This window comes from Felis catus, chromosome C1 (assembly GCF_018350175.1).
Source record: "Felis catus isolate Fca126 chromosome C1, F.catus_Fca126_mat1.0, whole genome shotgun sequence".
Classification (NCBI taxonomy): Eukaryota; Metazoa; Chordata; class Mammalia; order Carnivora; family Felidae; genus Felis; species Felis catus.
In genome coordinates, this window is record NC_058375.1 from 144,092,646 (window position 1) to 144,109,356 (window position 16,711).

The 16,711-nt window shown below is 36.2% G+C and overlaps 1 protein-coding gene across 6 annotated transcripts in view; it reads left to right on the plus strand.

Annotated features, from left to right (window-relative positions):
• GALNT13 (polypeptide N-acetylgalactosaminyltransferase 13) overlaps positions 1–16,711 on the plus strand; it is a 581,924-nt gene that overhangs the window by 69,410 nt on the left and 495,803 nt on the right. For all 6 annotated transcript variants that reach the window (XM_045033831.1, XM_023259332.2, XM_011285258.4 and 3 more), the window contains one exon: positions 4,203–4,273. The gene's annotated coding sequence lies outside the window, so the exon portion shown is untranslated. The remainder of the gene's footprint in view (positions 1–4,202; positions 4,274–16,711) is intronic.

Genomic DNA, 16,711 nt, shown 5'->3' on the forward strand with positions numbered 1-16,711 from the left:
TGTTACATATATTACATATATGTTACATATATGTAACAAATGATGTAACATATTACATACACATGTAACATACTTAGCATATATATTTTTTCCCTGAATCTTTTGAGAATAAGTTACAGACATCATGATTCTTTATTTGAAGTATTTTAGTGTGTATTTCCTATAAATAAGGACATTGTCTTACATAACCACCGTAAAATTATGGGAATTAAGAAATTTATTATCAACAAAATACTGTTATATAACAGTATATCTAGGATAATATGTGCATTTGGTTGTCATGCCTTTTAATCCTTTAATCTGGAACATTTTCTCAGTCTTTCATGACTTTGAATTTGAAGATATCTTCAGACTTTCCTCATTTTGAGCTTGCCTGATGTTCCCTAATGATCGACTTGGGTTATGCATTTTTGGCAAATGTGTGTACCACAGAAGTGATGTGTCCTTTTTAAGTGCATCAGACCTGGAGGCACATCATGTTTATTTGCTCCATTATTGATGTTGTCTTTGATTGTTACAGTGGTCTCTGCCAAGTTTCTGCATTGAACGTTATTATTTTATTTATTTTCCTTTTTTAAGCTTATTTACTTACTTTGAGAGAGAGTGAGTGAGTGAGTGAGCAGGGAAGGGGCAGCGGGTGGGTGTAGAGAGAGAATCCCAAGCAGGCTCCATGCTGTCAGCCTGGAGCCCGACGAGGTACTCAAACCCACAAACTGAGATAATGACCTGAGCCAAAATTAAGAGTTGGACACTGAACTGACTGAGCTACCCAGGTGTCTGTGGAAGTCATTATTTTCCCCATTATAATTAATAAGTGGTTTGTGAGAAGATGCTTTAAGACTATGGAAATATCTTGCTCAACCTCATACTTTTACCCATGAGTGTTTTGCTGATCCACAGGTGTTTTGTTGACAGTTACCTATCATGTTTGCTTAATGGTGATTTTCTAACTCCATCAATACATCTACATTTTGTTAGGTGGCATTCCAGGCAAAGGAACAGGTTTTTCTTCTTCCCTATATACTTTATTCACTTCTGTTATTTATATTTACTATAATGAATTTTTTTCTCTATGATAATTACGTATTTCAATTTTCCACTTGTCCCAGATATGACTATTAAGAACTTTTTGAAGCTGAAGTCTATGTCTTTTTGACATAGCCCATCATTTTTAAATGCCTTACTTGTCCCTCAGAAAAAATTGTCACCTTGAAATTTATGTATTTTTGTCTCTTCCCTGTGTACATGTTCTAAAATGCCTGGATAGGTTTTTCACATTTTTATAGTTTTAGTAGACATTCTGAAAACGAGTTTTGTGTAACTTTTAGGACCTTTGCTTTCTTCTTTTCCTCACTATTTTTCTGGACTTCTTAGATCTCTGTAATACATATAGTGTGAGTTTGAAAGGTAACTCTGTTATAGATTGGTGTTTAACTTTCTATTTGCAGATAATTTGACAGTTTTTATTATTGTCCAACTTCCAGTTATACTGAAGGCCTAGGATTTGTGTGTTTTTATTTGTTTTTGTTGGCTATATGTGTGTGTGTGTGTGTGTGTGTATTAAATGTTTATTTATTTATTTTGAGAGGGGGAGACAGAGGGAAAACACATGAGCAGGGGAGGGGAAGATAGAGTGGGAGAGAAAATCCCAAGCAGACTGGGTGCTGTTAGTCCAGAACCCTACACAGGGCTTGATCCCATGATATGTGAAGCCATAACCTGAGCCAAAATTAGGAGTTGGACACCTAACCAACTGAGCACCCAGGCACCCTAGCTGTATATTTTTGCAGAATGTGTGAATAGTTTCAGATTTAGGTGGCTGGTATTACCACAACTACCCAGAATTTCAGGTCTGTGTTTTTTAACATTATACAAAACATATTGACATTTCAAGTTATTTGCAATATGTCATGATGTAACCAGAATTTATGGTTTGCAGATTTTCACCTTCAGTGGTCTGTATTCTCTTAATCTAGTTTATTTAGTTAAATTGAAGTTTTCTTTATTATTACAATTGTTTTATCAAATAGTACACCTGCCAGTCTATGAAGTAACTTTCTGGAAGATATGTTCATGGTAAATATAATCATTATTTTAGATTATTTCATCCCTTGATTTGTCCCAATCAGTTGGGTTTATAAATTTCTCTCTCAGCTTTAAAAATTATCAAAAATATATTTGAACAAATGTAAATTCAAGTCCATGAAACTTGAAAACGTGTATAGATTAAAACAACATAATCAAAAAATAAAATAAAACAGGATAATCAATAATACCTGATTATAAGAATCCAATGAAATGTCATTATAAACAATTGCCTCTTGTAATGAAATAAGCTTTTTGACTATAAATAAGGAAAGTTCCTCCTCTCCAGCTTCACAGCAAACAGGTCTTACTGTAGTTGGTACATAGGGATCAGGAACAAAATACTTTAGTGCTAGCACATGGCAGGGTAGAAGGCAGCTTGCGAAAGTAGGAAAGAGGCAAGTGTAGAAAGTGTGCACATCCAAGAGGGGCAGCCATTTCTCTGTTCTTGGAGGTTGTGAGCCCAGCCTTACAAAATCTTTGCTCTTTCAAAGAGGGTAGAAATGTGGGTTCTTATGAGAAACCTCCTACTTTAACTAACTAACTAACTAACTAACTAAATAAATAAATAAATTGTTTTAAAACCATGGCATGGGATACACAAAACATGTCAGTAAGCAAGCCAGATCTAGTTATTATGTTCCAGTTTGCACCCTCTATTCTGGACACGTTGTAGGGACTAGCAGGTGCTGTAGTGAGAAGAGTCTGTGTTAGAAAAGCTTTTGCTGAGCCTAGGATCACCTCTTAGCTGTGTCAAATTAGGCAAATGGCATGCATAGCGCTAACTTCAGTTCTCTTGCCTAGGAGGGTGAATATGCTAAAATATGAAGAAATATAAGGTCTGGCAAATTGCTAGAACTTTATAATTCTTTTGAAATTATATGTGAACCTGAATTTGTATCTTCTATTAAGCTCTAAGTTTTACACATACAAAAATGAAATTATAAACATGCATAGCTTCTTAAAAGTGTCTTCATTCACTTTTGGCATTTAACTGTAAATTGCTAACTCTGTCTAGTTTCCTCTTGTTTGAGAAGCTTTGTGTTGAGTATTAGTAAACTCATCCCTTCTTGGGCCAGGTAGAGGTCTATGTCATCTTGTCTTCCATTCACTAGAGGAAGAAAAATGCCTCTTCTGCTTGTCAAACTGTTGATTTGATTACACTTGGTTTTGAACTCAAAAAGTACACACCCCTCATTAGTAAGCTCCTATTTCTGTTCAGTACTGTAAACCAAATCTCTGTGGACGGAGATTCTGCTGGTCACTGAGAATGCCACTAACGATGCTTGCTACTTAAGAGGATTTTTATTTCTACCCTCCATAGTGTGTTTGATCTGCCTGAAATAACACATTGTACTTTAAAGGGTTACATATGTCATCAGGTTGTGTTTGGTTTTGTTTCCTTTTAGGTATTTCTTTTATAACACACTATACCCAGTAGAATAAAATCCATTGAAGCTGAAAATATTTTGAGGTTTGAAATTAATGCGCTTTTCCCAACACCTCTTCTCTAAAACAACTTAATTACTAGAATCTGACGAACTTTCCCCTTAGTAGTGACCTTCTGAGAAGAAAGAAATGGATGTTTGTGTATTTTTGTAAGGTGTGCAAAAGGCATGCATGCGTTTTTCTCAGTGTGTGGTTTTCAATTAGAATCGAAATGCAATTACAAAGCGAATTGGTGCAATTCTCTGGATAAATCAAGCAAAATTCTTTTCTAACTTAGTGATCTTCATGTATTAGACAAAAGTACATTTTAAAAAGCTTGAATTATTTTAATAAGCACCTCAAGTCTCCAACTTAAATTTACTTATAGTTATGCTTTTGAATTGCCATGTTCTGGGGAAGCTGTGTTTGTCACATAAATTCTTGAAGTCAATGTGCAGACTCTTCTTACCTCTTAAGAGTATTATCTTTGACTTAAATACGGGATATTTGCATACAGTTGGGAATATTTCTGTTCATCAGCCCATTATACTTTCCTAGGTGTATAAACTATATTTTGCAAAACCTTATTTCAGTATGTTTATGTATTGTCTAAGTTTCTGTTGGTCTGGATTAGTTTTTCTGTGACCTTGGCAAATCGCTTACTCATTTGGATTTTTTTCTCTTCACAGATGCATTTTGTAGGAGTATTTTGAAGATGAATGTTTGCAAATCATTTTGAAATTGCCAAACGCCACATACAGTAAGTAATATGTATTTTTATTTTTCCACTCAATTGCAGTCATGCTGAATGAATTTGGCAGTCATAAAAGAACACATTTCTATTTATGGTTCTTGATATTTGTGAATATTGAGGCAAAATGTATATAAAAGATAAAAAATTTGATGAGCTGTTTGCTAGTCTGAATTAAGTTGTATAAATTCAAGATTTCTGATGACAAATTTTACTATTGTTCTACTTATATAACTTGCACATGGTATTTCTCACTTATATATAAATGAGATGTTTTTCTCTTGATCATAAGTTGAGTAGAGGGTAGAAAGCAGGTGTTATTAACCAGTGTTGATACGGAAATTTTAAAAAAGAGAATTAAATTAATTATTAAGATTTGCCCAGTATTAAGATTTACTGTGAATCAGGTAACTTATGTGTGTTGCCTATAATTCTCCCTGAAATATTTTAAGATTATTATTTTTATCCCCATTTTATAAATAAACCTGAGACCTAAGAAGTTTTACTACCTTACTCAACATCTTTTCAAAGTGGTGAATCTGGGCTTTGAACCAAGACTTTTCAGAAAATATGGTCTCCATCTATTAATGTAGACAGTTAAATAACCTATCTAAGAGGCTGAATATTTAAGAGTTTAAACGTATTCTGATAATTTATTTATATTTCTGTTTTGTTTAAGCATTATTCTGAAAATGTATTTTTTTCTGTATTGTCTATCATGTCATTGCTTTCTTGTCAAATGACACTTTCCAATCTCCAGTCCAACTTGGAATGCTTTAAATTTTTTTTAATGTTTATTTATTTTTGAGAGAGAGAGAGAGAGAGAGAGAGAGAAGGGGAGGGACAGGCAGAGAGGGAGACTCAGAATCTGAAGCAGGCTCCAGGCTCTGAGCTGTCAGCACAGAGCCCGACATGGGGCACGAACCCATGAACCATGAGATCACAACCTGAGCTGAAGTTGGGATGTTTTACCGACAGAGCCACCCACACACCCCAAGCTTGGACTGCTTTGAACTGGTGTGAAATAAATGAAAATGTAGGTCCTGAAAAAATCACCTAAGGTAATCTTTGATAAAAACAAACAAACACAAACAAAAACAAAAACAATAACAACAAAAAAACAGGTTTAGAATTAGTATTCTGAAGTTATTCAAGAGTTTTCTCTCATTCATTAAAAAAAAAATGAAATTAAAGCCTGTTATTATTTTCAGAGTTTGGAGGGACCACAGAATCAGACTCCTAGATTTTACATGCTTGCATTCCTTGTTTGATGAAGTGAGATGTTTAGGAAGACAGTTCTAAATTAGAATTTCCAAAAAATGTAGAAACAATAATGGTAGCATTGATATTTTTATGTTGTCTCCCAATATAACTACTTTAAAAAAGTAGTCTAGAGTATGTTTAGGAATTCAGACCACCTGGCTTTAAATACTGGATTTATCACTTATTAGCTGTATGACTGAACAAATTACTTAATGTCTCGGGGCACCTGGGTGGCATAGTCAGTTGAGGGTCTGACTCTCAATTTTGGCTCAGGTCATGATCCCAGGTTTGTGGGATGGAACCCCATGTCTGGCTCTGCTCGCTCGCTCTCTCTCTCTCTCTCTCTCTCCCCCTCCCTCCTCCCTCTCCCTCTGCCTCTCTCCCTTGCTTGCCCTTTCTCTCTGTCAAAAAAAATACTTAATGTTTCTTTAAAATGTATGTAAGATTAGATGGAACTGGAGGGTATTATGCTAAGTGAAATAAGTCAGGCAGAGAAAGACAGATACCATATGTTTTCACTCATATGTGGATTCTAAGAAACTTAACAGAAGACCATGGGGGAGGGGAAGGGGGAAAAAGTTACAGAGAGTGATGGAGGCAAACCATAAGAGACTGTTAAATACTGAGAACAAACTGAGGGTTGATGGGGGGTGGGATGACAGGGAAAGTGGGTGATGGGCATTGAGGAGGGCAGCTGTTGGGATGAGCACTGGGTGTTATATGGAAAACAATTTGACAATAAATTACATTTAATATAAAAAAATAAAATGGATGTAAGATTAGGAACTATTTCGTTTGTAGTGTGTTAACACATGTAAAGTATAGCACAATTCCAGGTACAAAGCAAGTTGATAATTCAATTTAAGTATATTTGTTAATAAGCATCCTAATGTTACATAAAGTACACCACAAAAGTACTCAGTGAATACTGTTGATTGACATGTGCCAAAAGAAACTAAAGTTCAGCCTTCTTTATAAATGTAGACATCTTTTTACTTTTAGTGAAGAAACAAACCATTTAGGTAATCAGCATGTAAATATACAGTATATAAAATCAGCACACATATATATCCTATTGTGTGTTGTTTGTATATCTAGGCTGAAACATGTGTGCTTTTTGGAGAAAAGAAGAGGCAGTGTGAAGTGTTTCCAGAGTCTGAAATGCTTATTTTGAAAGAGACAGGACAAACTTACAGATATAAAGAAAATATTGAAATGATGGTCAATTAACTTGAGGTCATAATCTCATCTGATGCTTTATGAAACAATTTATGGACATTGAAGCCATGTGGACAAGGAAACAAAATTTATTAAGTATTTACTCTATCCCATGTACTTTGCATTAAATATCTCATTTAATCTAAGCAATAATATGATGAAGTAGGTATGTTATTGTCCCCATTGTTTTGTTTGAGGAAAATGCACAATAGGAAGTTTCAATCTATCATTCATGGCAATGAAGCTTTGAGGCTGATCCAGTTCTAAAGTCCTGTTTCTTTATATTTTTCACCTGAGTGTTAAGGACTGAAAATTTGTGGTTGATGTAACTTTCTTTTATTTGCATAAAAACACTGCTCCCAAACCTCAGATCATACATAAGAATTCTTTAGTATATAAGTAGTTGATTATTGAATTTCAACTAAAATAAGTGATAATTGCCTTTCATTTGTAATCCAGCCCAAGCTTATTCTGCTCCCACAGGACAGGCGGCAAGTCAAGAGGCAAGGGGTTGGGGCAAGGAAAGCGACTCTATTCAGAAAGACAGCAAACTGAGGAAATGGCAGACTACCATCCCAGAGAAGCATCTTCCGTCAGCATAGAATTTGAGCTGCTTGTACATTAGCAAAAGGGGATGGTAGAAAGGAGTTGGAGTCAAAAGGTGACTAATATCTGTAGAAATCCAAGAAAGGTCATGTAACTTCTTTGTCCTTGCTCAGTTCATCTTTGTGTACAGGAATCTGGTCATGCCATTCCTATAAGTGTTAATCATAGAATAATCATTTCTGTACTTCCTTATCTTCTGGGTGAAGTAGGTTTTGGGTAAAGAGTGGTTTCTGCAGATCTTAGCTATAACGTGCCTACATACAGGGCTAAGCAGAATTACTAAACTATACATCACAGCAGCAAAGGAAATAGCAGTATGAAATCAGACATGCTAAGTTTCTCGCTGTTACATATTGCTAATAGGACCACTTGGCAATCTGAAACAAATCGCCTTTAAAAAATGCTGCTTGTGGGTGCCTGGGTGGCGCAGTCGGTTAAGCGTCCGACTTCAGCCAGGTCACGATCTCGCGGTCCGTGAGTTCGAGCCCCGCGTCGGGCTCTGGGCTGATGGCTCAGAGCCTGGAGCCTGTTTCCGATTCTGTGTCTCCCTCTCTCTCTGCCCCTCCCCCGTTCATGCTCTGTCTCTCTCTGTCCCAAAAATAAAAATAAACGTTGAAAAAAAAAATTAAAAAAAAAATGCTGCTTGTGTAAAGAAAACTTAAAACGTGAAAAAGTTCCCTCTCTAAGGCAGAGACCGTATCTTATGTTTCTCCTCAAAATTTGAAATGCCTAACTACACTGTTTTCCTGCAGTTCTCCTGCCATTTCATGCAATGGAATGAAGAGTTTAGCTAGACTTAATTATCGCCCTCCCTATTTGTCCTCGTAAAGTGTGTCATCACTGAGGGACGTGCTTATGACACCACACTGACCACACTGATACTTTCCCTTTCCATCTCTTTGGTGATCTTCATCTTTTTCCATTTCAACCATCCACTGATCCCAGTCCTTTTACACATAACTTCTTGAAACAAACTGCCAGCAACATTTTACCTGAGGGATATTTTCGAACTTACTGGTATTTAAAATATTATTGCCCTAAGAGAGAATAGGTCACTCTGTGTTCTCACACTACTGTTGGTTTTGAGAATAAAGGACTTACAGAATGCTTCTCCTTTCAATTTTCGTGTTTGGTCTCTGAAAAACAAAGCTAGTGATTACAGTTAGTGATAATATTTCACTTCATTCAACAGATATTAATTGCATGCTCCGCTAATATGAGAAACCATGCTGGTTTAGTACTAGAGCAGCAAGTAGGAGGGAAAGACAAAAATGACTCAAGAAAATTCTGTGTTCAATTTAAGGAAATAACATAGGCACAGGCATAAACGAAGGATGTGGTATTAGGATGTGGTGTCAGGAGAATGGCCTAAAGTAATCGAATTGATAAAGCCATTTAAATAATTTGAGAAATAATAAAAAAACAAGTCCCTATACCTGAAAAAGAATAAAGCATTAGAGGAGATTTAAGAAAGGTTTAATTCTGAACAGCATTTGCTCAAGATTTCATCATGGAGGTTGCATTTGCACTAGATCTTGGTGCAGGTGGAAAATGTTCACTGAGAAGTCAAGGAAATGGCATAAAAGAGCTTAGAATTGAAGTGGCATACTTGACATTAATTAGGCAGCAGGATAAGTTTCCTGTGTTGGTCTCAAAACAGATAACACTGGAAAATTAAGGCTGGGGCTAGGCTGTAGGAAATAGTGATAAACACATTTAGAACTTTGAATTTAATTGGTAGGCAATAGAAAAAAAAACCCAAAGAATATTCTGGGAAGGCCAATCATGTGAACAAAAATTTCTATTTGAATACTAGCCTGGTGGTGTCTTCACAATGGATTCCAGTTGGAAGACTTGTAGATAAGATAACAAATTTTAGGAAAATAGAGCAGTATAAGAATAAGAGTGGAGGGTAAGACCTGAGGTAGCAGCAGTGGGAATGGAGACAAGGACTAGATGGAATGGACAAGGACTAGGCTTTGAAGGAGATGGGGACAGGGAGTAATAATAACCAGAATCCCTTGTGTGGTATTTGCTGTGTAACAGACTCTGTTTTAAAAAACTTATATTTGTCATTTAATTTTATATCAGACAACTCTGAGAGGTAGATACTGATGTCATCCCCATTTTGCACAAGAGAAAACTGAGGCAGAATTTAGCCAAGTAAATTGTTGTTGGTTAAATAGCTAGAAAATAGCCAAGGTGACACTTGAACGTGTTAAGTCAAGCTCCAGAATCTGTAACCACTGCACATCATTTCTGTAAAAAATAACTGAGATTTCCAGGTTGAATGAACTGGAAAATGACGTTACCAATAGTCAGATAAATAGTTGTTATTTGTTTGTTTATTTTGTTTTATTTTGTTTTGTTTTGTTTTTCTTCAGGGTTTGCCCCTTCTTCAGTTAAGTCTTTGGGGTAGGGAGAAACGTCTTCTGACTTTTAGGGAGAAGTATCCCTTATGGTTAGTGATGAATCTCTTAGATACATTCATTCCTATGCTGGGCAACAGGAACAGTGTAATTTATGATATTGCTCAATTATAAATTAGACTAGTAAATATGTCATCTTAATATGATTTGTCTTCCTTCCTTAGCAGAGCTTAAACTGAAACAAGGATAGAGTGCTAAATTAAAGGTTAAATATCTTGGGTGCATGAAAGACCAATATTTTAGAGTTAGTTTACCATCATACTAAACAATAATTTTGACAAGGGAAAAAAACTAACACCCAACATAGAGAGTATCTCTCTTTTCCTATATTGGAGAAGTAGCATAATAGGCTGCTTAAAAGCCTGGCCTCCAGAACCATACCGTTGCATGGGTTCAGATCCCAGAATGAAGCGTCTTTAGCCATGTGACTTTTGTAATGTGAGATTTTAGCTACGCGACTTTAGCTGTGTGACTTTTCATGTGTCAAGTATGTAAGCTCTCTGGCCTCAGTTTCTTCACCTTTGAAATGTGATAGGAGAAGTAGTATGTTTTCTGAATAATTGTGAAAGTTAAATAAGGTAAAGCACCTACAGGGACCCTTGGGTGGCTCAGTCGGTTAAGTGTCTGGCTCTTGGTTTTGGCTCAGGTCATGATCTCATGGTTCATGGGTTCAAGCCCTGCACTGGGCTCTGTGATGGCAGCACAGAGATTGCTTGGGATTCTCTCTCTCTCTCTCTCTCTCTCTCTCTCTCTCCCCCCCCCCCCCCCCCCCCCCCCGCCTCTGGCCATCTCCTACTAGTGCCATCACTGTGTCTCTCAAAATAAATAAATAAACTTAAAAAATTTAAAAACAAAACAAAACAAAAAAGATAAAGCACTTACAGTGGTCCCTGACACATAGTAAATTCTCAATATATGTTACTTATGTTCATGGAACTCTATCTCATTTATCATAATTTTAAATTTATAAGATTTAATTCCACAATTATTGACATTTTGCATGTGTTTACTGTGAATTTTTATGCATTACGAGCACAAAACAATTAACTTTACAAGCAAAGACCCATGTAACTTCATTGTGCAGATCAAGAAATATAACATTTTCTGGAACACCCAGGGGGCTCAGTCGGTTAAGTGTCTGAATCTTGATTTCAACTCAGGTCATCATCTCACCATTTGTGAGATGGAGCCTCTTTTTCAGGCTGTGTACTGACAGCATGGAGCCTGCTTGGGATTCTCTCCCTCCCTCTCTCTTTGCCCCTCCCCTGCTCATAGATGTTCTCTCTCTCTCTCTCTCTCTCTCTCTCTCTCTCTCTCTCTCTCTCAAAATAAATAAATAAACTTACAAAAAAGAAATAGAATATTTTCTGCATCTCAAAAATCCTGTTGTTTTGCCTCTAAACATTACTCCTCTTCCATCAATTCCATAAGGGTAACTTTTTCGTGACTTTTGTGATCACTTCCTTGCTTGTCCATTGCAGTTTTAACATTTTATCATGCATCCCTAAAAACAAAATGTTAGTTTAGCTTGATTTTTTAAATTTATATATGTAAGTCATACAACATGCATTCCTGAATTTATATATCTAAGTTTCATTAATGTTTTTGTGTGATTCATTAATTTTCATTGCTAGGTAGTGTGCCATTGTAGAAAAATACTACAGTATTTATCCATGTATTGTTGATGGACATTTGAGCTATTTCTGGATTTGGGCAATTATGAATAGTGCTGCTATGAACATTCTTTTAAATATGTTTTGCTGTACATATCCATGCATTACTGTTAGTGATGAAATTGCTCAGTTATATTGAATACAACTTTTCAATTTTAGTAGATACTGTTAAACGGTTTTCCAAAGTAGTTACACTAATCACATTATAGTCAGTAGTGTACGAGAGTTCCCTTTGTTTCATCTGTATCCATGCTTGGTATAGTCTTTTTAGTTGTAGCCATTCTGATGAGAACAGAGTTTACATTTCCCTATTGTAAATGTGGTTTTGTTATGGGTTTAACTGCCATATAGATATTATTGTCTGTAAGTTGCCTGTTCAAGTGTCTTGCCTACTTTTCTAGTGCGTTGATTTTTTTATTGTTAATATGCAGAAGTTAATTGTATTTGAATTGAGTCCCCTTTCAATTACATATTGCAAATACCTTTTCTTCTCTGTGACTTGCTTTTTCAATGTCTTTTTTCTTTTATTTAAAGTTAATTTATTTATTTTGGGGGGGCAGGGGGAGAGAGAGAGAGAGAGAGAGAGAGAGAGAGAGAGAGAGAGAGAAAGAGACAGAGAAAAGGAGGAGGGAGAGAGGGAGGGAGAGAATCCCAAGCAGGCTCTGTGCTGACAGCTCTCATGAATTGTGAGATTACAACCTGAATTGAAATTAAGAGTTGGGTGCTTAACAGGTTGAGCCACCCAGATGCCCCAACTTTCTCAATTTCTTAATGGAATTTTTGATGAGGAAAAGTTTCTAATTTTAATTATAATCATATTTTTGCCTCTTTACATTTAGATCATTTCCTTTAAATTTATTTTTGTGGCTGGTTTGAGGTAGAAGTCAAGTCCTATTTTTTCTTCCAGCTGGATATCCAGTTGTTACAGAATCATGCTGAAAATTCCTCTCTTTGCCCACTGCTCTCAAATGCCATCTTTATCATAAATTGAGTGCTGTATATGTCTGTGTTTTGGGGGCCTACTACTTTTATTTGGGCAATTAATTTCTTCTTTCTAATTAAGCCACTATTTTAACTATTGTCATTTTTAAATTATTTATATTGTCTATTAAAACAAGTTCCCTCACTATGTTTTAATCCAGGAATCTTGACCTTGCCTTATTTCATACAAATTTTAGAATTACTCTGTCAAGTTTGACACACAAAAAATAATTGTTGGGATTTTAGTTGGAATTGCATTCAATCTATTGTTAAGTATATTTTTAAAGAATTAGTATGCTTAAAATATTGACTTTTTAAATCTGTGAACATTAAATTAATACGCTTAAAATATTGACTTTTTAAATCTGATTGACTTTTGGGGCGCCTGGGTGGCGCAGTCGGTTGAGCGTCCGACTTCAGCCAGGTCACGATCTTGCGGTCCGTGAGTTCGAGGCCCACGTCGGCTCTGGGCTGATGGCTCAGAGCCTGGAGCCTGTTTCCGATTCTGTGTCTCCCTCTCTCTGCCCCTCCCCCGTTCATGCTCTGTCTCTCTCTGTCCCAAAAATAAATAAAACGTTGAAAAAAAATTTTAAAAAATAAATCTGATTGACTTTTTAAATCAATATATATACTTCATTTGTTTAGGTCTTTTTAATTTGTCTCAATCATATATGTCTTATACTTTGTAGTTAATTTGTCCTAGATGTTTTATGCAGTCAGATATTCTTATATATTATCTAATTTTAAAACCTTATTTTCTTTTTGTTCCTTTAATAGAGTTTTGTTTTAAATATTGAGCTTGCCTGCAGCAGATCATAAACTCACTTATTAATTCTAATATTTTAAATAGGTTCTTTTGGATTTTCTATATAAAGAGCTATGTTTTCTCTGATCACAGATAATATTATTTAATACTTTTCAAGCTTTACACTTTTCTTTTTCATATTTTATTCAATTGGCTGCAATGTCCAGAGCAATGCTGAATGAAAGAAGTGGGAAGAGTGGACATTATGCTCTTATTCCCGAGTCAAAGGCAATACTGTCACCAATTTACTGTTAAGAATGCTATTTACTGTACTAATTTTTGATAAATATCATACATTAGATAGAGAAATTTATTTTTCTCTTGTTTTGCTGGGATTTTTAATCATAACTGGGTTTTGAATTTTATCAAATGCTTCCTTTGCATCTATTGAGGTTATCAGATGATTTAAATTTTTTTTAATGTTTATTTATTTTTGAGAGATAGAGAAACAGAGCATGAGCCAGGGAGGGGCAGAAAGAGAAAGAGATACAGAATCTGAAGTAGGCTCCAAGCTCCGAGAACTGTCAGCACAGAGCCCCACATGGGGCTCTAACCCACAGACTGGAAGATCATGACCTGAGCCGAAGTCGGATGCTCAACCGACTGAGCCACCCAGGCACCCAATTTTTCTGTTTTTACTTTGTCAATCTGATGATTTATATTGATTGGTTGTTTTTTTCACAGATGTCACGTTCCAGAAGCAGAGCTGCTGCTTTCTTGGGCTTACTGTGGGACCTAGAGTGCCAGAGGATTTCTTGTTTGTTCTCTACCCTTCCCTCTTTTAGGATGTGTCCCATGCTTCCATAGCAAAGTTCTTGTTGCACCCTTGTACTCCCAAGTGGCAGAGCGCTATTGCTTGTTACCAAGAATAGTGCTCCTGGTGGGTGCAGGAGGATCCTGGGTTCCTTTCCTCCAGTCTTAACCTTAGACATGCCTTGCGCATCTGGAACTTGGGAGAATGGCTCTTTCTGCATTCCTGCCCATTCCTCCCATGGTGCCTGCCCAAACTTTTACTTGTCTCTGTGGGGTTCTTTGGTGGAAGAGGTTCCTGTTCTTCCCCCAGTGGTAGCAGATCTCTGCTTTGTGTCCTAAAAGGCTAAGTTTTGCTTTGCATTAGAGAAGGGTCTGGGGAATCAGAAAAGATTTTGTGTTTTTGTGACACCAAAGTGCTTTTTCTGGTCTCCTGCCTTGACCTCAGTCTTTCTGCTAAGCAGCTGGTAGACGTCTGAAAAAAAAAATGCTTACACATGAATGCATATTCCTTTGTGTCTGGGTGATCCCAGGGTGTCTATATTGTTCTGGTGACCCATTCTGGCCTTCAAGTATTTGTTACAATTTTAGCTATTTTCTTCTTACCTTCTTTCATAATGAGCACCTGTTCCTCTCATGTTCTATCAAAGGTGAAAAGGCTCATATGTCCTGTCTCTCCTCAGAATGACTGTTACCCTTTGAAATTTGGTTAATCTCTTTGCCTTGCAACTCCAGCTCTCTTATGAGCTCAAGAAAAGTTATTATTTTGTAGATTATCTGGCCTTTTCTTACTGTTAGGGTAAGAGCAATATTCTCTGGTGGCTTTTGACTTTCAAAGTATTAGAAGCAAAACTGCATTTTTTCACATATATTTTAACTCAACTTTTCAAGTGTTCCAAAGCATGATGAGTTTTTTCCTTTACATTACTTAGTCGGCAATTACTGGAGCCAGAAATCTCAAATTAATGCTATCTTCAGTAGCATTTCCACACAAAAGTGAGTTGTTGCTATCACTGTTTTGTGAGCAACTGAAGCTCAACGGATTATGTGTAACAAGATTTCATTGTTTTAAATAAGGTGAAGTTCAAGTTTTTTCCTGCAAAAGGAACTCTGGCCACTGGCATTGTGGAGCTGGGATTGTGGTACCTTGTTCATTAGAGAATCTAGTCTCCTTCTGTAGTCCTATTCTACCATCTTGGTCATATGACTTCATCCTCAAGGGTTTTCCAGTGGTTTAACATGACTACTGGAGCACAGCCATCAGTTGTATTTGTATTCTATGCAGCAAGAATGGAAAAAAAAATACTGCAATAGCAAAGGGGCATGCTACCAGCTGATTTAGCTTTCTTCAAGGAAATTCTGTGTAAACTCTACCCAATATTTTCTACCTAAGCATCATTACTCTTTGTTGTAAAAGTAGCTGGTGTGTATAGTATTTTTGCTGCACACACAATGGCTCTGAATATGTCCCTAGCAGGGGAGACGATGGTAGCTATTTGGTGGGCTCTTAGCAATCTCACTCGCAATTAGAAGATGGGAAAAAATGCATTCTGGTAATCTAATTTCTGAAGCAGGATGATGTGCGTTAAAATGCACAGATTCTATCATAAAACAGAGATGTTGATCTCTGGGTTCTGATCTCAGCTCTGCAAATTGCTAGTTATGTGACCTTGAGCCAAGGTTCTTATCCTAACTTGTTCTACTTTCTCAGTTGTAAAGGGGTATGATAATTAGTATCTTAAAACATTTTGGTGAGGATAGAATATGATAATATATGCAAAGGGTCTGTCACATAGGAAAGGATCAATAAATAGTATGTTTTATATTACTCATCTTATATTAACATTAGATTCAGTTATTTAAGGGAGGACAGAGTTTATCCAAGCCTAATACTGATTGATAGGGCAGGAAGGCAATTTACCTTGTTTTTCTTGGATGAAGCTTTATCTTTTAGATGGGATTGAGAGTCTCCATTTCTGCCCTTTAAATATATCATTTTTATACTTTGAACCATAGTGAAATATTGCTCAAAATTTAGGTTTCTGATAGCAGTACTTTATGTAATGTCGAACCAAGAGACAGATAAGATGACTTCCAGTTTGAATTCTACCATTAAAAGTTATGAAACTTGTGAAAGTCATTCTAACCCTCTGGACATCAGTTTTGTCAGCTGACAAAGAAGTTAGGTAGCTGAACTGACCTCCACCACCTATGTGACAGCTTTAAAGCACCATGATTCTATGCAGTTCTCCTTGCCCCAGACATAGCCTCTTGTCAAAAGAAACATCCTAAAGATCATCAAATAAAATGATAAAGACTTACTTACTCGAATCGAAGTTGAATTTTTACAGGAACTGGCTTTGTTGTGAAGTTTTGCCAGTTCTGAAATGAAAAATAGGTATTAACTGAACAACAACATGGTGTTGTATTTAGAAAACTGGCTTCCAGTTCTGGTTGTGGAGATTGCTTGCTTAGAGAAAGTGTGTCACTTTGGGAAAGTCACTTAAATTCTCTGTGCCTTAGATTGCTCATTTATAAAATGGGCAATATATATTAAGGGCATGATGAGGATCAAATGAAATAAGAACAGTGTGAAAGTACTTTGAAAAATTGCATAATTTTAATGCTAAACTCTTTAAAATTTTTTTTATGTTTATTTATTTTTGAGAGAGAGAGAGAGAGAGAGAGAGAGCGAGAACATGAGCAGGGGAAGGGCAGAGAG